This window comes from Cetorhinus maximus, chromosome 1 (assembly GCF_964194155.1).
Source record: "Cetorhinus maximus chromosome 1, sCetMax3.hap1.1, whole genome shotgun sequence".
Classification (NCBI taxonomy): Eukaryota; Metazoa; Chordata; class Chondrichthyes; order Lamniformes; family Cetorhinidae; genus Cetorhinus; species Cetorhinus maximus.
Window position 1 is genome coordinate 168,102,146 of NC_135879.1, and position 25,109 is coordinate 168,127,254.

General features: G+C 43.2%; 1 protein-coding gene and 2 long non-coding RNA genes across 6 annotated transcripts in view; 2 read left to right on the forward strand and 1 right to left on the reverse strand.

The window, feature by feature from the left end:
* The window catches only part of LOC144685146 (uncharacterized), a 122,195-nt gene extending 102,054 nt beyond the window's left edge, over positions 1–20,141 (reverse strand). Inside the window, exon 1 of the long non-coding RNA XR_013577655.1 lies at positions 20,056–20,141. This is a non-coding gene — a long non-coding RNA (uncharacterized LOC144685146). The remainder of the gene's footprint in view (positions 1–20,055) is intronic.
* Positions 1–25,109, forward strand: part of LOC144685157 (uncharacterized) — a 129,128-nt gene that overhangs the window by 20,731 nt on the left and 83,288 nt on the right. The gene's annotated exons all lie outside the window — the stretch shown is intronic.
* Positions 19,811–25,109, forward strand: part of il6st (interleukin 6 cytokine family signal transduce) — an 85,835-nt gene continuing 80,536 nt past the window's right edge. For 2 of the 4 annotated variants that reach the window (XM_078549603.1, XM_078549619.1), the window contains exon 1: positions 20,185–20,279. The gene's annotated coding sequence lies outside the window, so the exon portion shown is untranslated. Of the gene's footprint in view, positions 19,984–20,184; positions 20,280–25,109 lie in introns of those variants that run through there. The other 2 variants (XM_078549621.1, XM_078549608.1) reach the window with 2 other exon arrangements.

The window sequence follows — 25,109 nt, forward strand, 5'->3', positions numbered from 1 at the left end:
GCAGGGAGGAGTGTTGAAATGGCAAGCGACAGGGAGGTCTGGGTCATGCTTGCGGACAGACCGAAGGTGTTCCGCAAAGCGGTCACCCAGTCTGCATTTGGTCTCTCCAATGTAGAGGAAACTGCATTGGGAGCAGCAAATGCAGTAGACTAAATTGAGGAAAGTGCAAGTGAAATACTGCTTCACTTGAAAGGAGTGTTTGGGCCCTTGGATGGTGAGGAGAAGGGAAGTAAAGGGGCAGGTGTTGTACCTTCTGCAGTTGCATGGGAAGGTGCCGTGGGAGGGGGTTGAGGCGTAGGGGGTGATGGAGGAGTGGACCAGGGTGTCCCGGAGGGAATAATCCCTGCGGTATGCCGCCGGGGGGGTGAAGGGAAGATGTGTTTGGTGGTGGCATCTTGCTGGAGTTGGCGGAAATGGCGGAGGATGACCCACAGCCTTCCGGGCTGAATATTGAATTCAACAACTTTAGATCTTAAACTCCCTCCCTCCGTCCCCACCCCGTTTCTTCCCCCTCCCTTCTGTTTTTTTCAATAATTTATATAGATTTTTCTTTTCCCACCTATTTCCATTATTTTAAAATCTACAACTGATACCTTGTCAGTCTTTCCACCCCACCCCCACTAGAGCTGTACCTTGAGTGTCATGCCATCCATTCTTAATTAGCACATTTTCTTAGATAATATCACCACCTTCAACACCTCTTTGATCCTTTTGTCTGTGACATCTTTTGATTATCTGCTCCTATCACTGCTTGCTTGTCCCTACAACCACCCCCCCTCAACTTCTCTCTCCCCCCCCCACCTTAAACCAGCTTATATTCCACCCCTCTCCTAACTATACTCAGTTCTGTTGAAGGGTCGTGAGGACTCCAAACGTCGACTCTTTTCTTCTCCACCGATGCTGTCAGACCTGCTGAGTTTTTCCAGGTATTTTTATTTTGTTTTGGATTTCCAGCATCTGCAGTTTTTTGCTTTTATCTTACTATTTTCCCAAAAAGGTTTTTAAAGCAACAGCCATTTGGTCTAGGAAAAAATCTTTTTCATGGAATTGAACCCCCATCAATACCAAAAGTCTATTGACATGAGAAATGTATGAACAATCAAGTAGCTTAAATGCCAATACAGATTCCAGGATTTCAAGGTTATACTTTTTTAGTCTCTTACACTACTTATCAAAGTCCCTAATATATTCATCCATGGACTGATCATCTGTTTTCTTAAATCTATCAAAGTTTGACCATGCTTCATATGCTTCCAACAAATCATCCTTTTTGTAAAACTTTTCCAAAAACTGTAATAGAAGGGCCGACGCCTCTTCAGAGTCCAAATTATCCACATCCAATTCTGAAAATACTTCACTCCTGTTCTTACCCCTTGCTGGCAGCAACAAAGCCAGAGCCATACCTTGGTTCTTTTGAGGTAACGAAGTAACCCATGTCCACATCTCAACTTCATTTTCCCAATGCTGATATGGTTCCGCCTCCAATAAAAAAAATCAGTGGATCGTCAAAGCCTGAGATTTTGCAACGTCCTTCTGCCATTCTGTAACTGAGTTTGTCAGCAGCAATATGCTTCTTTTTTTTTCCTCAGAAGGTAGAGACAAAATCTTCTTATTCAGCAGGTGGTGGCATAGTGGTATTGTCACTTGACTAGTATTTCAGAGACCCAGGGTAATGCTCTGGGGACCCAGGTTCAAATCCCACCACGGCAGATGGTGAAACCTGGAATTAAAAGTCTGATGATGGCCATGAAACCATTGCCGATTGTTGTAAAAACCCATTTGGTTCACTAATTTCCTTTAGGGAAATCTGCCATTCTGGCCTACATGTGACTCCAGACTCTTAAATTCCCTCTGAGCAAGGGCAGTTAGGGATGGGCAATAAATGCTGGCCTAAGCAGCAATGCCCAAATGCCATGAATGAATAAGAGGAAAAAAAAAACAAAACTTACTGTTCATCCTCTGCTACCGTGTTAATTCCAATAGTTATATGTTGAGGAAGAATGAATCTGAAGCTAGCCTGTACCTTAAAACAGATTTATTTCCAAGACAGCAAAGCAAAGTCACAGGCTTTCCCAGTTCCTCAGACACTCAGAGTGAACTGGTTTATATACAATTATTTCCCTAATCCTTTTCCAATTGGGGACATCTGTGTTTAATTATCAATTTAAAGCATTGGTTTCACTGAAATATAAATTCAGAGGTGTCAGCTGTGGCTCAGTTCATAGCACCCTCGCCTTTGAATCAGAGGGTTGTGGGTTCATGTCCCACTCCCGGAAACCAAGAACTGTGATTGTACTCGAAAGAGTTGCAATCTGTGACTGTTGATAACTCGAAAGAGTTGAAATATAAATTCAACACTATCCCTATACCTGTATCCCTTGATGTTTTTTATAGAAATCTATCGATCTCAGTCTTGAACATGCTCAATGACTGAGCCTCCACAGCCCTGTGAGGCACAGAATTCCAAAGATTCACCACTCCAAGTGAAGAAATTCCTCTTCATCTCAGTCCTAAATGGCGTGCCCCTTATTCTGAGACCGTGTCCCCTGGTTCTAGACCCCACAGCCAAGGGAAACATCCTTCCTGCATCTACCCTGTTGAGCCGGGTAAGAATTTTGTATGTTTGAATGAGATTACCTCTAATTCTTCTAAACTGCAAAGAATAAAGGTCCAGTCTATTTACTCTTTCCTCGTTGGACAATTCCTCCATCCCAGGAATTAATTTAGTGAATCTTCATTGTACTCTCTCTATGGCAAGTATATCCTTTGTTAGGTAAGGAGACCAAAACTGTACACAATACTCCAGGTGTGGTCTCACCAAGGCTCTATATAATTGCAGTAAAACATCTTTACTCCTATACTCAAATCCTCTTGTAATAAAGACCAACATACCATTATTCTTAATTGCTTGTTGTACCTGCATGTTAGCTTTCAGTAACTCACAAACAAGGACACCAAAGTCCCTTTAAAGTTCAACACTTCCCAGCCTCTCACCATTTAAGAAATACTCTGCATTTCTGTTTTTCCTACCAAAGTGGATAACTTCACATTTTTCCACATTGTATTCCATCTGTCAAATTTTTTCCACTCGTTTAGCCTCTCCAAATCCCCTTGAAGCATTTTTGCATCTTCCTCACAACTCACCATTCCACCTATGTTTTGTGTCACCTGCAAACTTAGAAATATTACATTTAATCCCCACATCTAAATTATTGATATAGGTTGTGAATAGCTGATCCAAGTACTGATCCCTGTGGTACCCCACTATCACAGCTTGCCAACCTGAGAATGACCCATTTATTCCTAGTGTTTTCTGTCCATTATCCAGTTCTCAATCCATCCCAGTATACTCCCTCCAATCCCATGCACTCTAATTTTGTTCACTACCCTCTTGTGTGGGGCCTTATCAAAAGCTTTCCGAAACTATAAATATACTGCATCCACCAGGTCCCCCTTACCTATTCTGCTAGTTACATCCTCAAAAAACTCCAACAGGTTGGTTAAACATGATTTCCCTTTCATAAATCCATGTTGAGTCTGACGAATCCTACCAATATTTTCTAAATGTCCTGTTATCACATCCTTTATTATAGATTCCAGCATTTTCCCTACTACTGATGTCAGGCTAACAGGTCTGTAGTTCCCCATTTTGTCCCACCCTCCTTTCTTAAATAGTAGGGTTACATTTGCCACCTTCCAATCTGCAGGAATCATTCCCGAGGCAGAATTTTGAAGGATGACCACCAATGTATCTACTATCTTTGCAGCCACCTCTTTCAACATTCTGAGATGTAGATCATCAGGTCTAGGAAATTTATCTACTTTAAGTCCCATTATTTTCTCTAGTATTTTTTTTTACTAATATTAAAATCCTGCAGTTCCTCATTTACCCTAGTCCCTTGATTCTCTGTTATTTGTTGGGAAGTTTTTAGTATTTTCCTCCATGAAGGCAAAATATTTGTTTAGTTTCTCTGCCATTTCCTTATTCTCTATTACAAATTCTCATGACTCCACTTATAATGGACCCACATTTGTTTTTGCTAATCTTTTCCTTTGTATATAATTATAGAAGCTTTTACTGTCCGTTTTTATGTTTCTTGCTAGTTTTCTCTTATTCTACATTCCCTTAATCTTTTTCCTGGTCCTCCTTTACAGAATTCTAAATTGCTCCCAATTCTCAGGCTTACATTTTTTTTGACACCTCTTCCTTTGATCTAATATAATCCTTGATTTCTTTCATCAGTTACGGTTGAAACACTTTCTTTGCTGGGTTTTTGTGCACTAAAGGAATGTATTTTTGTTGTAAACCATGTATTAGTTCTTTAAATATTGGCCATTGCCTGTCTACTGTCATACATTTAATGTACTTTCCCAATCCACCAATGCCAATTTGCCCCTCATTCCTTCATAGTTTCCTTTGTTTAGATTTAAGACCCTAGTCTCTGATCTAACTACATCATTTTCAAATTTAATGCAAAATTCTATTATATTATGATCACTCTTTCCTAAAGACTCCTTTACAACAAGATTATTAATTAGCCCTTTTTCAATGCACATTATTAGATCTAAAATGGCCTGTTCCCTAGTTGGTTCCTCAACAAATTGCTCTAGAAAACCATCTCGCATATACTCCAAGAATTTGACCTCCATAACATTAGTACTAATTAGGTTTACCCAGTCTACAGGGTGATTGAAATCCCTCATGATTACTGTATTATTACCCTTGTTACACCCAGTTCTAACTTCCTGATTTATACTGTGATTTACATTACCACTGCTGTTTGGTGGCCTATAAATAACTCCCACCAATATTTTCTGCCACTTGCTGTTTCTTAGTTCCACCCAAACTGATTCTACGCCTTGATCTTTAGAACTAAGACCATCCCTCACCACAGTACTAATGCCCTCTTTAATTAATAGAGCTCCACCACCACCTTTCCCCAGCTTCCTGTCCTTCTGAAATGTCACTAACCCTTGGATATTTAGGTCCCAGCTTTGGTTTCCTTGTAGCCACATCTCTGTAATGGCGATCAGGCCATATATATGAATTTCTATTTGAGCTGACAATTCATCTGTTTTACTGTGAATGCTGCAGGCATTCAGATACAGAGTCCTCAATTCAGTTTTTTTTTACTGTTTTTCTAAACTCTACCCCTAATGCCGGCATACTTTTAAGTTTGCAATCGCTGTCCCTTCCTACCATATTCTGATTATCATTACCTTTATTGCTACTTTGATCTATTGCCTTGTCATTTCCCTTTAATTTACTCAATCTTCCCCTATATGATCCCTTCCCCAGTCTATTTAATTTAAAGCCCTCTCTACTTCCCTAGTTACATGACTCACTGGAACAATGGCCCCAGCATGGTTCAGGTGAAGTCCATCCCAATAGTACAGCCGCCACTTTCCCCAGTGCTGGTGCCAGTGCCCCACGAACCGGGACCCACGTCTTCCACATCAGTCTTTGAACTATGCATTCATCTCTCTAATCTATTTACCCTATGCCAATTTGCACGTGGCTCCGATAGTAATCCGGAGATTATTACCTTTGAGGTTCTGCTTTTTAATTTAGTGCTCAGTTCCTTTTTTTTTTAAAAATTTATTCACGGGATGTGGGCTTCACTGGGTGGGCCAGCATTTATTGCCCATCCCTAGTTGCCCTTGAGAAGGTGGTGGTGAGCTGCCTTTTTGAACTACTGCAGTCAATGTGCAGCGGTTCAAGAAGGCAGGGTGGAACCCTGCCCCCTAGCATTAAATTCAGTCCCTTCACACCACCTGTCAGGAAATAACATTTTCCAACAGAAGTAGGTATAACCACATCCCTACAGTTTTCAAATGCATCACCATCCCCAGGTTTCCCCACCTGCAATGTTGAAGGTTGCGAGTGACCAAAAGCTTAACTGGACAAGCCACATTAGCATCATTGCTATAGGCCTCATGAGTACTCGATGCTTCTTCATCATCTGCAAGTTGCAGCAAGATATTCAACAGAATACAGGACAAAGCAGTTCTCTTGATCGGTGCCTCTGTATTACATTAATTTGCAAAGCTTGCTTTCATAGCAGCTCCCAGCCCTGAAACTCTCCTACAGAAAAGGATAAGAGCGGCAATCTAAGCAATCTTAACATTATCGTCATATTCACCCTGTCACACACTATCCTGACTTGGTTATATATTATTGTTCTTTTATCTTTGTCCCTTACTATACTGAAGTGCTTTAAAGTTCAGGCACTACTCCAGTGCCCTTTACATGCGCAGCCTCCATCTGCAAGCATTCCTTCACTCCTTCACTCCTTCACTCACAGTCTTTTAGAAGTCAATCCAACTAAAAGCCTCACACTGTACCACTTGTTTCCTTGCAGCTGCACCCAACTCTTGCAATCTCATTAAAGGAAGCAGTCTATAAAGTAGAGAGAAATTGGTAACAGGTGATAGAATGTCAACCTCCATCCTTTCACCCTTACAAAGTGGAAGCCTTAGTACTCCAGGGGAGACAAAGAGAAGTGATGTTGCAGAAGAAAAGTCAACTACAGCTTTGTCATGATCAGCTGCTTCTCCTTCTTATAACACGAGACTACATGAAGGGAGTCAAGGCTTAGGGAGGGGGGAGGGGGCAGGCAGGAAAGTGGAGTTAAGGCCACAATCTGAATAGCCATTATCTTATTGAATGGTGGAGCAGGCTCGATGGGCTGAATGGCGTATTCCTGCTCCTATTTCTTATAATCTTATGATAAACTGTCAGCAAGCTACACCATGAAACCCTGACGTAGCTCTTTCTCCTGAAAGTTGATGAAATCTACTCCTCAACAAGGCATTTAACCTTCTCTTCTCCACGTTTAGATGTCACACAAGAAGAAAGCAGAAGAAAAAGAAGAATTTCCAAACCATGCCAGGATTAAAAAACAAACTATCAGTCACCTTCTCCTAGAAAGTAACAGCCCATAGGCATCCACTGGAGAGACATTAAATAGTGAACCAGAGGACAGCATACAAGATGATGTACAAAACATAAGTGGCAATGAGGAGCTGAAGTGGAAGATGAACAGATAGACATTTTTCAAATTGGCTCTTGGCTGAAGACCTTCGGGATCAAGATCTCTCAGATAAAAGATAGATGCTTGCAGAATATCATGTTAGCCATATTTTCATTGGGTGTTTAAATGCATTCAAGTGTTGGACATTAACTGGGGATTCACCGGTGCTATATAAGATCAGACTGAAAACTGTGGTTGTTGGATCTTGAGGTACACGATACTTAATGCATGTTTCTGTTGAAGTTGTATCTTTTACCAACTGGCTATTAGAAGTGAAGGATCATATATATGTGCAGGTACAAGTGATAGTCTCCCAAAATATGCAGTAGATGACAGTCAATTGAGGCAGTCCACTACCCACATCTATAGCATCATAATGGACAGATTATAGCATTGTTGTTTACCTCAGAGGATATGGCAGCCCCTGATCAATCTGCAGTGGCAAGTGTCAACACAAAAACTCTAGGGTAACAACTTAACAATAATACTTGCAATAAGTTCCCTTGTTCTGGACTCCTATACCAGAGGAAATAGTTTCTCCCTTTCATAGAATCATAGGCCTGAATTTTGCGCTTGGCGCAGGAGCATGATTGGTGGGCCGGAAGTGGATGTGAAATCCGCTCCGTTGGCTCCTGACAATGATTTGACACTAGCCAGCCAACTTACTGCCGGCCAGCATGAAATGTGCTCAGCAGTGGGGAAAGGGCAGGCGCCAAGACAAGCAAGGGTGTTATGGGTGAAAAATGTTTCCTCACATCACTTTTACTCCTCGCCAATTATTTTGAACCTGTGCCCATAGTTCTCGATGGTCTCTTGAGTGGGAACAGTTTCTCACTATTTAACCTGTCCACACCCCTCAGGATTTTGAATACCTCTATCAAGTCTCCTCTCAGCCTTCTTTTCTCTAAGGAAAACAGTCCCAACCTCTCCAATCTAACCTCATAGCTACATAGCCTCTTTATCCCTGGAATCGTTATTGTGCATCTCCTCTGCATTCTCTCCAATGCCTTCACATTCTTCCTCAAGTATGGCACCCAGAACTGGATACAGTACTCCAGATGAGGCCTAAATAGTGTCTTATACAAATTCAACATGACCTCCTTACTTTGTACAAAGTTTCCAAAGACAGGTAGAACAATGAAATTTTACACATTAAAGAGAAACATATATAAAGAAGGCTGGAAGGCTATGTGGGGGTGGCCATGTAACACTTTGAAAGGTACACCGTGTGACACTACCTTGGATGAAGCACTAGCCACACTGAAGAAGTGCTGCACCAGTAACGAAAGTTGTGTTAAAAGCCTTTGGAATTCCACGGTCAAGTGGTTGCTATGGTCACCTTGCTAGATTGCTTATTTAAATTTAAAATCCATTTTGGACTGCTGCCTTAAAGTGGATGTGTAGTTGGGAATCAGGTTAATTAGGAATTTTGGGATGTTATAATATCATGTAACTGTAATCTTATGCATGTGTTCAAATTCTTTTCTTTTGTTAATAAATGTTTTAATTTAATTTTTAAAATCACTAAGGGTGTTAGTGGATCATTACTTCTGAATTCAGTGCACAAATCTTCTTGCAATGAATACAATCGCAAATCCGTTGTGATAGCGTGGCCACATTTCCCATGTGGATTTGGTCCGCCTGGCACATATCACTTGCCACATCATAACAGTACTTAGGAGAAACTTGATGTATACAACAACTTGCATTTATTTAGCTTCTCCTCTTAGGCAGTCCCTTGGGATCAAAGATAACTTGCTTCTGCTCTGGTTTAGTGGGTTCTCAGATGGCTGATAAGTCCATTGCACAATCTGTAGACACTGCCACATTGGAGTGGTGGGGAGGGGGGATGTGGTGGTGGAGGAGGTGGCGCTTGGAAGGTTGGGTAGATGGGTTAGAGGTTTGCGCGCTCCCTCAGACACCTCAACTTTGTTTCTACATGTGCCCGACGAAATCTCTTGAAATGTTCGGTGCCCTCCTGAATGAACCTTCACCACTTTGGGTGGTCACAAGACAAGGACTCTCATGAGCCGACCGGAATGTTTGACCACCTCAGAGATGCTTAAAGAGACATGAGTGTCCTGTCTTAACCGAGTTCTGAGTACAGCAATTGCTTTGAGAGTCTGGTGTTAGGCGAAGAGGAAGACTCAGGTCAGCACATGTCCATCTCCTCCCCCTACCAACAAGGCAAACAGCCCAACATTGATCTTGCACAAATGCCACTGCCACAGCTGGTATATCAAGCACTGGCTAATCACCCAAGTAATATTAATGAGGCCCAAGGCCCAATTTTAGGCCTACTTTGGGTCTCTCAGTTGGTGTGCACAATGCATATGCAACAACCAACTCACAACAAAACACCGCTCTCATCAATTAAGATCAACAGCAAGATCTTGGAAAATGTGGACCATTTCTGTCTCTTGGGAGCCTCTTCTTCACAAAGACAAACAGACGCTGAAATTCATTTATGTAGCGCCTTTTTAACTAAACAGCCACGTCACCCATAGTCCAGTTGGTAGCACTCTGAGTCATAAGGCTCCAGATTCAAGTCCCAGGGCTTGGGTAGAAAAATCAAAAATTGGGAGTGCTGCACTGTCGGAGGTGCTGTCTCTTGGATGAGAGATTAAATCCATCTGTCTGCTCAGGTAGATATAAAAGATCCCATAACACAATTTCAAAGAAGAGCAGTGGAGTTAGTGTTCTGGTCAATATTTATCCCATAATCAACATCGCAAAAACAGATTATCTGGTCATTTTCACATTATTGTTTGTGGGAGCTTGCTGTGCACATATTGGCTGCTATGTTTCCTACATTACAACAGTGACTACTTCAAAAGTACTTAATTGGCTGTGAAGTGCTTTGAGATGTCCAGTGTTGTGAAAAGTGGTATAAAAATGCAAGTCTTTTTTCATTTTTAAAAACCATCCAAGATCGGCACACAGAACTATCAAAGAAATTTTTACACATTGAGCCACATAAGGAGAAATCAGGACTGGTGATCAAAAGTGTAATCAAAAAGGTGGGTTTTAAGTGGTGCCTAAAAGGAGAGAGAGGGGTAGGGAAGATTAGGGGCAGAATTCCAGAACAACTGAAGGTATGGCTACACATGGTGGAACGATTGAAATCAGAGATGTACAAGGAGGCAAAATTGGAGAAATGTAAAAACCTTGGAAGGTTATAGAGATATGGAGGGCAAAGTTCATAGAAAAAGAGAATAGAAAGATATGGGGGCAGGTTTGTAGAGCGGTAGAAGGTTCTTGTGGGTACACCAGCACAGATCAGTTGTGCAAAATAGCTTATTTTTGTGCTTATAGATTCTTAGTTCAAATTCAAAATATAACAACTAACAATTGCGTTAAGTACTGTTTAATTTTTTTTGCTGAATTTCTGTTGATAAAGTTACCTCAGTAGCCTCCAATAATGCCCCTTAAAACACGGCAAAGGCGAATTATGAGCAGGTTTGTGGTTTGGACAGGTTCCCACTCCGAACTGGATTGACACTGGTCAACCTCACTTCATAAATAATTCTTAAAGTAGACAGATCACACATTCACATTGGCAAATTAACTGTTTAACAGCCCATTGCGTAAACAGTTTCCTTTCTGTGCTTCAGGCTTTTCGTCCTTAGTTTTTTAAAAACTGTCTATAGGGACCACAAAATGTAATTATTTCATGGAGTGATATTACTTCCTAACTTTCCCACAGAATGTCTCGTCAGTTATATAATTAAACCATTGTACTACATTTGAAAAACCTTAATTAAACAGCTATTTTTATTCTAAAATCTTGGCAATACATGGCAGCGTGTAAACCAGGGAAATTTATCCTAGTAACAGCCTTTTTCCGGAAAGACGCTGAATCAGGTTTAATTAACATTCCGGTAATCGCAGTATTTTCCAGACCAGTTTTTGATGCAACAGCTAAAGAAATCAAAAAAGTATATTGAATAACCTGCAAAATAAAGTGAGCTTTGATCCAACTTCAACAACAACCTGTTTTTCGTGTCTTAATCTCTCCTTCTCTGCCACGAAAAATGCAGTTACAAATGTTTTTTAAAAATCAATTACTTTTCTGTAATTCATAGGCCAACTCATGAACCATCTGACGATGACTCAATTTACTGGAAGGCAACATTTCAAGGGTTTCTACCAGGAAGCGCCTGTACATTCTGCCGTAAGGCATCTAATGTTATTGCGACTCCTCCTCCGTAACCTTTTATATCGAATTAAAAGAAACTCCAAAATGCACAGCGTAAAAAGCTCTCAGTTAGATCAAAAATACATGAAGCAATGCTTCCCTTAGCCATCTACAAAAAAAACTTTCCTTAAACTACGTATATAACTACCGTAACACTCCCTTTACTTGTCGTCCACAGTAACTACATTTAACAATTCTCTTAATTTCCATTCCCAGAAACTACTGTAATCTCATCTACAGTAACGCTTCCCTGGACCCACCCAAAGTAATTGCAGTAACATTTCTTTTCCACCTTTTTGTTATGGTTTGTTGAGTGTCTAGCATAGGTATTGGCAAATACCAAATTTAGTGGATACTTGGGAACCTAGATGTGTATCGAGATAAACTGGCAGTGGAGTCGAGAATTAGAGGACACAGTTTTAAAGTAAAACAAAAACAAAAATGACTGGAAAAACTCAGCAGGTCTGACAGCATCTGCGGAGAGGGATACAGTTGACGTTTGGAGTCCGTATGACCCTTCATCAGAACTGACATACGGACTCGAAACGTCAACTGTATCCCTCTCCGCAGATGCTGTCAGACCTGCTGAGTTTTTCCAGGTATTTTTGTTTTTGTTCTAGATTTCCAGCATCCGCAGTATTTTGCTTTTATCTTACAGTTTTAAGGTAATTGGCAAAGAACCAAAGACAATGTGAAGAAATTTTCTTTTCGCAGCGAGTAGTTAGGATCTGGAATACACTACCTCAGAGGGCGGTGGAGACAGGTTCAATGGTGGCTTTCAAAACGACTTGGATAAGCACCTTTGGACAAAAAAACAAAATGGTGCAGGGTTATGTGGAAATGGTGGGGAAGTGGTTCGAGCTGGACTGTTCTTGCAGAGAGTCAATGCACTTGACGGGCCAAATAGTCTCCTCCTGTGTTGTAACCATTTTATAATTCTAGAAATCTATGATAAGTAAATAAAAATTAAGAGGCACTGTGTATGTATTTTAACTTCTTATGCATTTTTTGGTGAAATGATAGGGCAAAAATACGTGTGCCAATATTTTTTGATCACTGTGAATGCTTTACATCCTTGGTTACTGAATGGTGGTAGATGTTTGTTAGTAGTATACCTCACTGGAGTACATGTACCTATATTGTGTGAGCATATATAAGTTTTCTACTATAATGAGAGTATATGATTAAAACAGTGACATTCCCTTGGCATTCAATCACACACCATCCTGACTTGGAACTATATCACCATTCCTTCACTGTCACTGGGTGGACAGTTAGGGTTGGACAGTAAATGCTGGCCTAGCCAGGGACACTTACATCCCAAGAACAATTTCTTAAAAAAACAACCAATTCCTTCATCATTAACAAGAAACTCAACTGGTGCAGCCATATAAATACTGTCGCTTCAAGGGCAGGTCAGAGGCTGGAAATTCTACAAGACGATAAATCACCTTCTGACTCCCCAAAGCCAGTCCACCATCTACAAGGCACAAGTCAGGAGTGTGATGGAATACTCCCCATTTTCCTGGATAAGTGTAGCTCCAACAAAACCCAAGAAATTAAACAACATCCAGAACAAAACAGCCTACTTGATTGGCACCCATCTACCACATTAAACATTCACTCCATCCACCACCAGCACACCATGGCTGCAGTGTGCACCATCTACAAGATTCATTGCAGCAAATTGCCAAGTCTTCTTTGACAGCACCTTCAAACCTGTGACCTTTACCACCTAGAAGAACAAACAAAGCAGGTGTATAGGAACACAACAACAACAACTTATATTTATATATCACCTTTAACATAATGAAACATCACAGGAGCATAATAAAACAAAGTATTATGCTGAGCCACATAAGGAGATATTAGGTCAGATGACCAAAATCTTGGTCAAAGAGGCAGGTTTTAAGGAGTGTCTTAAAGGCGGAAGGTGAGGCAGAGAGATAGAGAGGTGTAGTGAGGGAATTCCAGAGCTTCAGACCTAGGCAACTGAAGGCCCAGCCACCAATGGTGGAGTAATTATAATTGGGAATGCAAAAGAGGCCAGGATTAGAGATGTGCAGAGATCTCTGAGGTTGTGGGGCTGGAGGAGATACAGAGATAGGGAGGGCAAGGCCATGGAGAGATTTGAAAACAAGGATGAGAATTTTAATGTCAAGATGCTGATTGACAGGGAGCAATCTACGTCAACCAGCATAGAGATGATAGGGGAATGGGACTTGCCACAAGTTAAGACACAGTTTTGGATGGCCTCAAGTTAACATGGGAGACCAGCCAGGTGTGTGCTGGAATAGTTGGAATAGTCTAGAAACATCACCACCTGCAGGTTTCCATCCATGTCACACACCATTCTGACTTGGAAAAATATCATCATTCCATCATGTTTCTGGATCAAAATCCTGGATTTCCCTACCTATCAGTGCTGTGGGTATACCTACACCACAAAGCCTGTAACAAAGGAGTTGGCTCAAGGACGGGTAATAAATACTGGCCTTGTTAGCAATGCCACATCCCATGAAAGAAAGAAAGAAAACAATTATAACTATGCCGTATTTTGTCATCAGTTCCTATTGGACAACACTAGTTTAACAGATAAAAGCAAAATACTGTGGATGCTGGAAATCTGAAACAAAAACAGGCATGGGCCCCAGTTATGCCTGTCTCTTTATGGGGTGTGTGGAACATTCCTTGTTCCAGTCCTACTCAGGCCATCTCCCACAACTCTTTCTCCGGTACATCGATGACTGCTTCGGTGCCGCTTCATGCTCTCGTCTGGATCTGGAAAAATTTATTAATTTTGCTTCCAATTTCCACCCCTCCATCATTTTCACGTGGTCCATCACTGACGCTTCCCTTCCCTTCCTTGACCTCTCTGTCTCAATTTCTGGTGATAGACTGTCCACCAATATACATTACAAGCCTACTGACTCCCACAGCGACCTCAACAACAGCTCCTCACACCCCGTTTCCTGTAAGGACTCCATCCCATTCTCTCAGTTCCTTCGCCTCCGTCGCATCTGTTCTGATGATGCCACTTTCCAAAACAGTTTCTCTGACATGTCTTCCTTCTACCTTAACTGAGGTTTTCCACCCACGGTGGTTGACAGGGCCCTCAACCGTGTCCGGCCCATCTCTCACGCATCCACCCTCACACCTTCCTCTCCCTCCCAGAACCATGATAGGGTCCTCCTTGTCCTCACTTATCACCCCACCAGCCTCCGCATTCAAAGGATCATCCTCCACCATTTCCGCCAACTCCAGCATATTGCCACCACCAAACATATCTTCCTTTAATCCCCCCGGCGGCTTTCCGCAGGGATCGTTCCCTCCGGGACACCCTGGTCCACTCCTCCATCACCCCCTACACCTCAACCCCCTCCCATGGCACCTTCCCATGCAACCGCAGAAGGTGAAACACCTGCCCCTTTACTTCCCCCCTCCTCACCGTCCAAGGGCCCAAACATTCCTTTCAGGTGAAGCAGCGCTTCACTTGCAGTTCCCTCAATTTAGTCTACTGCATTCGCTGCTCCCAATGCGGTTTCCTCTACATTGGAGGGACCAAACGCAGACTGGGTGGCCACTTTGTAGAACACCTTTGGTCTGTCCGCAAGCATGACCCAGACCTCCCTGTTGCTTGCCATTTCAACACACCACCCTGCTCTCATGCCCACATGTCCGTCCTTGGCCTGCTGCAATGTTCCAGTGAAGCTCAACGCAAACTGGAGGAACGGCACCTCATCTTCCAACTAGGCACTTTATATCCTTCCAGACTCAATATTGAGTTCAACAATTTCAGATCATGAACTCTCTCCTCCAACCCCACCCCCTTTCCGATCCCCCTTTTTCCAATAATTTATAATTTAAAAAAAATATTCTTCTTTTCCCACCTATTTTTAAAGTTATTTCGATCTATTGTTTTATCTCCACCTTTTAGCCCAAGATCCCTTCCCCCACCCCACCCCACCCCCACTAGGGCCATCTGCCACTAGCTTGTCCTGCTTGCTACCCTTAATGTCCCCATTAGCACATTCCTTAGATAACATCATCATTGTCAACATACCTTTGTCCTTTTGACATCTTTGGCAATCTCTTCTTTGCTTCTACCTATCATTGGCCCCCTATCTGGCTCTATCTGTTCCACCCCCCTCTACCAGCTTATATTTCACCTCATTTCTCTATTTCCTTAGTTCTGATGAAAAGTCATAGGGACTCGAAACATCACCTGTATTCCTCTCCACAGATGCTGTCAGACCTGCTGAGTTTTTCCAGGTATTTTTGTTTTTGGACTAGTTTAACAGGTATGTTTCAGAGTCTTCAACCCAAATTTCTGAAAAAGCCACATAAAGCTGAGCTTCTGTTTATCTAATATGTGTCCTTTTCCCGCCTCATATAAGCCCGAGGCAGAGTTGAATTCAAGCCAAGCCTGTCCCAGCTATGGCCTCTACACCTGCTCTCTGCCAACCTAAGACTCAGTCATCTCCTCCCCATAACCAGCCCATCCTTTCCAGTACCATTCGATCCAAGACTGAGGCCACTGCCTATGGTCAACCTCCCCAACCTAGGTCCAAAGATTCTCTTTGAATAAAGCTGGTTTCCTACTTCTCCCACGGTCCTACTGCCCACTTCTGCCATTTTGTTGTGTTCTTTAGTCATTTAAAAAGATACGAAGTGTTATGATCCCAGCTGATGTTATTACTGGACAAATCAGATCCCAGGGTGGAATCTAGCTTGATAAATCCTAACTTTTATTTTTTTGTTTAGATACATGGAGAGTGCCTACTGAACAGTCACAGGAGTCAGCTGATGAACTTTTAACAAAAGAATAAAACATTTATTAAGCAACCAAAATGTTAACGATATTACAGTACTCCTTCACTCACCTTTACAGTTATATACAAATTTGTAACACAAAGTTACAAAAGCTATCTAATACTCTCATGATCACAGTAAGTACACTGTCCATGTAAACCAATAGGCGACCTGTGGTCAGACACAGCACGGCCTGGATTTTACCTTTGGTGGGCGCGCGTGATCGGCGGGCCCGGGAGCGGTGAGGAAACAGACTGCCGGCCGATCACAATTTCATGCTGGCTTACCAACTAACAGCCAGCCAGCGTGAAACATGCACTGAAAAGCTCAGCGCTGCCAGGCTGGTGGCAGGAAGAGGGCGGGCGATGACGTTTCCGCCGGCGCGGGTGAGCGCTGCGAGAAAGTTCCCTGAAGGCAGATAGCTGTCTCGGGGAGCTGCAGACCTGAAAATGCTCAAATAAAGGTTTTAAAAGCTGCAAAAAATGTCCATGCTTCACAATCAATCATCTGAAAATACAGCATATAAAAATGCTATCCACAGATATTTATTTTTATTTTCTTTCATAACGGGAATTTCATCCCACCCTTGGATGACGTTTGATGAAAAATGCAAAGGCCGCCTGGCCGATTCACCCGTCCGCCAACCGTAAGCTGGACAGGCCACGAAAAATCTGAGACAATTGTGCCATTAATGAGCTTAATTGCTCTCTTAATTGTCGGCTGGCGCGCTTCTGACTTTTGCACGTGCCTGCCGAGCGAAATATTACACCAGTGCACCTTGACATTGGGAGTCTCGCCAGACTTTTTTTTGTTTAAATTGCCATCTTTAATTTAATTTTCTGTTTTTCTGAACTTGAAGCTTTGCCCCTCCTATGAGGTGTGGTTCCTTCTGCAGTGCATTCTGAAGCCCTTCTTCTGTGTTGATGCCAACCCAACAGAATCCTCTATGAAATCCAGTCTATCTGTAAAATGGAAGATGACATTTCTTGACTGGTCCAAACTGTCCAAAATATTCTTTGATTTCTTTGCTGGCCAGGGGATCCGCGACACAAAAATCTCGAAGCAATTTCTGGAAGGAGCCACCGCCATCTTGTCTCACTCGATCAGGTCAGGCACGTGGGGCGGAAAATTCTGCCTCATATTCTGAAACCAAGTAACAGATGCCACTCCAAGCAGATGCTATGGATTTCTCCTCAACTGCCGCCCAAACGCTTGTCACACCGTGAGCCAATCGGTCTCATCGAATTTAGTCCTTCACACGAGGGTTTCCAATCTCCACTCTCAAAGAACTCGCTTTGGAAACTTCTCCCAAACTGACGCTTTCTCTCAGACGCCTTCTACACGGGTCCATCTACAGGGTTTCAAACTCTCCTTCCGATGTTCCTCTCCCCTGTATTGCCACGTGCATTCAAGCTTCCTTCGACGCACTCTCTCTCAAATGCTCAGCCATGCCAATAGAACACCACTGCTTCACATGCCCATAGCTGTCTCCTTGGATCTTCTGGCTTCTCACAAGCCTATTGCTTTAAATCTGCGTCCTGAAGCTTCTCCCTTTAAGCTTGGTGCCTTCCTCTGCTCCTCACTCTTAACTTCACTTAACAGGATGTTTTCCAGATTCCTGCTTGTTCCCTTTGACTAGAAGGTCTTCTTAGGGCCTTCCTTCTTCTGTTCTTTGAGCTTCCTGCAGCTCCCTCCTGTCCAGCTTCTCCTGGCAGCTGGTTTCAACTTTAGTTTGGGGCTTGCGTGTACGTGCGCATGTGTGTGTGAGGCCTCTCTCTCTCTCTCTCACTGGACCCCTGTTGCTAGGCAACAGCACAGTTTTTTTTCTATTTTGTTTCCCTAAACCAGTACTCACCTCAATAACACAGCTCTCCACATAAAGGTTCATAAAACTCATTAAATATGCAGGAATACAAACAGAGCCTAGACTTTCTGTCTCCACTCAAAATGAAACTAGATCCCAGGTTTCACCTTTTTAACCCACAAATAGAAAAAATATAAATTAAACTTAAAGATATACCTTATTCCTAACATACCCAAAAACACATATAACTTACTTAAACTATCTCTATTTCTTAACACAAAGAAAGAACTTGAATTGGAGCATTGGGAGAGTTAGAGCAAAAGTAGTTCTGTGAAGCTATAACTTGGGTCACAATGGAGTTTTGGATCAGATGACATTTTCAGAGATTGAAGGTTGGTTGGAACTAATCAAGATTGAAGATGCTCAGGTAGATTCAGGGGTTACAGAGCTGGACATAGCCAGGCCTTGTGATGAAAACACTATGAGATCAGAAGCTGAGCTAAAGGTTGAGCAGGACACTAAAGTTGTAAACTTGTTTGTTAAGATTGAGACAGTGGCCAAGAAGGGGATGGAGTTGAAGATGACAATGCAGAATTTGTGAAAGATTGGAAGATTATGGCTTCATTCTTGCCAATGTTTAGCTGGAGGTATTACGCTTCATCCAAGACTGTATATTGGACAAGCTGTCTGACAGCACAGAGTCAGCAGAGAGGTAAAGAGAAAGATGAAGACGTACAGCTGGGTGTGATCGATGTACACGTGTTAGCTGATCTCAATGTTGTGAATGATTTTACCAAAGAGCAGCATATAGATTGTTGAAAAGGATGTAAAAATGATGGATCCTTTGGGGAGTCTGAGGATCATTGTGCAGGGATGGGAAGAGAAGCTATTGCTGGAGATGTTCAACAACTAGATAGGTAAGAGTGGAACCAAGCAAGGATAATCTCACCAAGGTGGACAAAGGAAAAATTACGAAGTAGATGGATGATGTGGTCAAGCATATTGAAACTCCAAAACATTGTGGAGGGATAATAAGGCATGTTGTGATTTATTGTTTCTTCCCTTCCCTCAATCCCTAATTCAGTCTTTGTGTATTTGCAGTCCCACCTTCAGTATTTTCTTACAAGAAATGTTTTTTATTTATTCTTTCAAGTAATGTGGGCATCATTGGCAGGCCAGCTTTTTTTCTCATCTCTAATTGCCCTTGAGAAGGTGGTGGTGAACTTTTTTGAACCACTGCAGTCCATTCGATGTGACTTTTATCGCTCTTTATGGTTTACTAATTTTGTCTCATAATCCTGTCTAATCTCTTTTTGTAGCTTTTGTTCATGTTCTTTACATTTGTCCTCAGTTTGATTTTTTTTTAAGTTTAAAATTTGATTGAACCTTCCTGTTAATTCCAGAAACTGGAGACAGTCCAGAAACTGTGGTCATTTTCCTTTGAGTGGAAGGTTAAGAAGAAGTTTAATGAAAACGTTTAATATTATGAAGGGTTTTGATAAATTATTTCCAGTGTTTGAACGATCAGTAACAAAGAACACTGATTTAAGGTAACTGATTAAAGGTGAGATGAGGAGAATTGTCTTTATGTAACAAGTTGTGATCTAGAACGCATTGCCTGAAAGGGTAATAGAGGCATATTCAATAATAACTTTCAATAGTGAATTAGATAAATACTTGAAGGGAAGGCTTTCAAAGAGCCATCAAAGGTAGAATGGCACTACAAGATCTGGTGAGTCCCTACCGCTTTCCATAATTATTTTTTCTTACTGGAATGCAACATGGTTTGCGTCTTTTCCATCTCCTCGTTACACGTTAGTGCGGTTAAGATTTTAAAACACGATAATGAATTTCCCTGCAGTCAGGAGCCGGAGCGACAAAAAAGGCGGCGTGTTTGAAGAGCAGCTGGCGTGGGCGTGGTGTAAAGGCGTCAGTGGTGGTGGGTGGGCTCTGCTGCCGGCCACGGCGAGATGCTGACAGACAGAGAGACAGACTGACGGCGGCTGGGGCCTAAAGCGCGGCCTGTGGATTTACCGAGTCTGAGCAGCTGCTTTATCAGTTACTAACTCAACCTCAGCAAACTTAAATCTGTCACAGTGGGGGAGGCCTTGAATACCGAACAAAGAAGCAATACAGTACGTACAGCGCAATTCAGCTCTATAATAGATATAGATCATATATATATTAATGGGGTTTGTTTTACATACGATGTCCGCCTCTGGGCGTTGCTTCCGATGTAGTTGCCGTGGTGACGCAGGCCTCGTGCAGCTGGCATCTGCGCACTAAGCGTGGTGACGCAAAGTGTCTGCGGTTGGACGGTTCTGGAGGCTTCGTTCAAGCGCCGAGATACCGGGAGCGGCCGCACACTTTATCAGGAGATACCAGGAGCGGCCGCACACTTTATCAGGAGATACCAGGAGCGGCCGGACGGGTACGTGTTATTCGGCTGCCCACCCTTCTCAACAGCTTGTTTTTGTTGTAACATTCTTAATGCAGGAAAGGGTCTTCATTGGGAGTGGTCGTTGTGTGCCTGCGACAGTTTTTCTTTCTCTTCCACACTTCGTTCAGTGTTAACCTTGTCCGATTTCATAATAGCGATTTCTCAATTTCAGTCACCATCAACCCCCAACTTCCAAAAAAATATTGATCCTGAAAATGCTCAGGGTCAGGATGTGAAAATGAGAGTTGCAATATAATTGTAGCTCTTGAGCTATATTTTCTCTAGGCCATTTATAGTAGTAATGTGCTCCTCATACTCGAGGGTGACGATGCCAACAATGCAGGGAGCTTAGAAAGTAAGAAAGACTTGCGTATACATAGTGTCTTTCACAACTCGAGACTCCCAAAATGTTTTACAGCCAATGGAGTACTTTTTGAAGTGCAGTCACTGTTATAATGTAGGAAAATGCCTAAGTTCATGTTAGATGGGTGTGCTGATGACCAGGCAGGCCAAAATGTTACTGACGTTGGTCTACCGCAAGCCCCACAGTATCATGTTCTTGGATGGGGTTCCTTTTTTCACTCTGCAATCCTTGTGTCTTGTATCCACACTAGCACAACATCGTACGATAAGCTTTTCACACTGACTTCAGTATGACATTGTGGGTTGTCAGTGTTAAGGGTTTCCTAAGATTCAATGCCCCTGTTTACTGCTTCAAGTCAATTTTTAGTGTAACTTTATAGCATCTTTTAACATCCACCATAATATGTGTACTGCTGTTATTGCATCTCTGTTGACCCTCAACAGTTCAGATGTTGTTTCAGTTGCTGGCACTTCGGACTTGGAATTGTAATTTGTTTCTGGTTATTGCAGAGGAATTTTTTAAAAATTCATTCACAGAATGTGGGCTTCGCTGACTGGGCCAGCATTTATTGCCCATCCCTAGTTCCCCTTGAGAAGGTGGTGGTGAGCTGCCTTCTTGAACCGCTGCAGTCCATGTGGTGTAGGTGCACCCACAGTGCTGTTAGGAAGGGAGTTACAAGATTTTGACCCACGACAGTGAAGGAACGGCAATATATTTCCAAGTCAGGATGGTGAGTGACTTGGAGGGGAACTTCCAGGTGGTGGTGTTCCCATCAATCTGCTGCCCTTGTCCTTCTAGACGGTAGTGGTCATGTGTGTGGAAGGTGCTGTCTCAGGAGCCTTAGTGAATTCTTGCAGTGCATCTTGTAGATGGTACACACTGCTGCCACTATGTGTTGGTGGTGGAGGGAGTGGGTGTTTGTGGATGTGGTGCCAATCAAGTGGGCTGCTTTGTCCTCGATGGTGTCAAGCTTCTTGAGTGTTGTGGGAACTGCACTCATCCAGGCAAGTGGGGAGTATTCCATCACACTCCTGACTTGTGCCTTGTAGATGGTAGACAGGCTTTGGGGAGTCAGGAGGTGAGTTACTCGCCAGTGGATTCCTAGCCTCTGACCTTCTCTTGTAGCCACAGTATTTATATGGTGAGTCCAGTCTAATTTCTGGTCAATGGCAGATTCAGTGATGGAAATGTTGTTGAACATTAAGCGGTCATGGTTAGATTGTCTCTTGTTGAAGATCGTTATTGCATGGCATTTGTGTGGCACGAATGTTACTTGCCACTTGTCAGTCTAAGCTTGGATATTGCCCTGGTCTTGCTGCGTTTGGACGTAGACTGCTTCAGTCGTGAATGGTCCAGAACATCGCACAATCATCAGCGAACATCCTCGCTTCTGACCTTATGGAAGGAATGTCGTTGATGAAGCAGCTGAAGGTGGTTGAGCTGAGGACACTATCCTGAGGAACTCCTGCAGTGATGTCCTGGAGCTGAGATAACTTTTTCATTCATTTATGGGACATGGCCTTCGCGGGCTAGGCCAGCAATTATTGCCTTCGACAACTGACCTCCAACAACCACAACCTTCTTCCCTTGTGCTAGGTATGACTCCAACCAGCGGAGAGTTTTTGCCCTGATTCCCATTGACTGCAGTTTTGCCAGGGCTCCTTGATGCCACAGAATCACACAGTGCAGAAGGGGCCCTTCGGCCACACTCATCAAATGCAGCTTTGATGTCAAGGGCAGTCACTCTCACCTGACTTTGGAAGTTCAGCTCTTTGCCCGTATCTGAACCAAGGCAGTAATGAGGTCAGGAGCTGAGTGGCCCTGGCGGAACCCAAACTGAGCATCAGTGAGTAGGTTATTGCTAAGCAAGTGCCACTTGATAGCACTGTTGATGACCTGTTCCATTACTGATGATTGAGAGTAGACTGATGGGGCAATAATTGGCCAGGCTGGATTTATCCTGCTTTTTGTGTGCAGGACATACATAGGCAATTTCCCACATAGCCAGGTAGATGCCAGTGTTGTAGCTGTACTGGAACAGCTTGGCAAGGGGCGCGGCAAGTTCTGGAGCACAATTCTTCAGTGCTATTCTCGGAGTATTGTCAGGGCCCATATCCTTTGCACTATCCAGTTCCTTCAGCCGTTTTTTGATATCATATGGAGTGAATCGAATTGGCTGAAGACTGGCATCTGTGATGCTGGGTACCTCCGGAGGATGCCAAGAAGGATCATCTACTCAGCAATCTGGCTGAAGATTGGTATGAATGCAATGCAAAAAGATTAGTAAGGAGGGACAAATTTGAATATGAGAGAAAGCTAGCTATTAATATAAAGACGGATAGTAAGCGTTTCTATAGATATTTAAATAAGAGTTTAAAAAGTGAGTGTTGGTCCTATACAGAGTGCGACTGGGGAATTGATAATGGAAAGTAGGCATATGGCGGATGAATTAAACAGGTATTTTGCTTCAGTCTTCACGATAGAGTAACATCCCAGAAATAGCTGTAAATCAGGAAATGGAAGGGAGGGAGGAACTCTGGGTGGGTGTGAGTAATGACAATCACCAGGGAAAATTGTTGGGGCTGCAGGCTGACAAATCTTTGGGTCCGGATCGACTTCACCCTAAGGTCTCGAAAGAAGTGGCTAGTGTGATAGTTGATGCACTGGTTTTAATTTTCTGAAATTTCCTAGATACGGGAAAGGTTCCATTAGATTGGAAAATAGCAAATATAATTCCTTTATTCAAAAAGGGAAACAGAAAGCAGGAAACTATAGGCCCGTTGTGGGGAGGTGACGGTGTAGTGATATTGTCACTGTTCTAGCAATCCAGAGACCCGGGGTAATGCTCTGGGGACCTGGGTTCTAATTCCGCCAAGATAAAAGTCTGATGGTGATCATGAAACCATTGTTGATTATTGTAAAAACCCATCTGGTTGACTCTTAAAACCCCTCTGAAATGGTATACAGTCGGGACGGAGTTGGCCTGGGAGCCCTCAACATTTACTCCAGACCCATGAAGTCTCATGGCACCAGGTCAAACATGGGCGAGGAAACCTCCTGCTGATTACCACGTACGGCCCTCAGCTGATGAATCAGTGCTCCTCCATGTTGAACACTGCTTGGAGGAAGCACTGAGGGTGGCAAGGGCGCAGAATGTACTCTGGGTGGGGGACTTCAATGTCCATGACCGAGCGTGGCTCGGTAGCACCACTATTGACCGAGCTGGCCAAGTCCTAAATTACATAGCTGCTAGACTGGGTCTGCGGCAGGTGATTAGGGAACCAACAAGAGGGATAAACATACTTGACCTCATCCTCACCAACCTACCTGCTGCGGATGCATCTGTCCATGACAGTATCAGTAGGAGTGACCACCACACAGTCACGTTGAGGATACCCTTCATCGTGTTGTGTGGCACTACCGCTGCGCTAAATGGGATTGATTTCAAACAGATCTAGCAACTCAAGACTGGGCATCCATGAGGTCCTGTGGGCAGCAGAATAGTACTCAAGCACATTATGTAACCTCATGTCCCGGCATATCCCACAGCCTACCATTACCATCAAGCCAGGGGTTCAACCCTGGTTCAATGAAGAGTGCATGAGGGCATGCCAGGAGCAGCACCAGGCATACCTAAAAATGAGGTGTCAACCTGGTGGAGCTATAGCACAGGACTACTTGCATGCCAAACAGCATTAGCAGCAAGTGATAGACAGAGCTAAGTGATCCCACAACCAACGGATCGGATCTAAGCTCTGCAGTCCTGCCACATCCAATTGTGAATGGTGGTAGACAATTAAACAACTCACTGGAGGTGGAGGCTCCACAAATATCCCCATCCTCAATGATGGAGGAGCCCAGCACATCAATGCAAAAGATAAGGCTGAAGCACTTGCTACAATCTTCAGCCAGAAGTGCAGAGTGGATGATCCATCTCCCGCCTCCTCTGGAGGTCCCCAGCATCCCAGATGCCGGTCTTCAGCCAATTCAATTCACTCCACGTGATATCAAGGAACGGCTGAAGACACTGGATACTGCAAAGGCTATGGGACCTGACAATATTCCGGCAATAGTACTGAAGACTTGTGCTCGAGAACTTGCCGCGCCCCTAGCCAAGCTGTTCCAGTACAGCTACAACACTGGCATCTACTCAGCTATGTGCAAAATTGCCCAGGTATGTCCTGTACACACAAAACAGAAAAATCCAACCCTGCCAATTGGCTGCCCCATCAATCTTCTCTCAATCATCAGTAATGGAAGGGGTCATCAACAGTGCTATCAAGCGGCACTTGCCTAGCAATAACCTCCTCATGCCTAGTTTGTGTTCAGCCAGGGCCACTTAGCTCCTGACTTCATTACAGCCTTGGTTCAAACGTGGACAGAAGAGCTGAACTCCTGAGGTGAGGTGAGAGTGACTGACCTTGGCATCAAGGCTGCATTTGACCGAGTGTGGCATC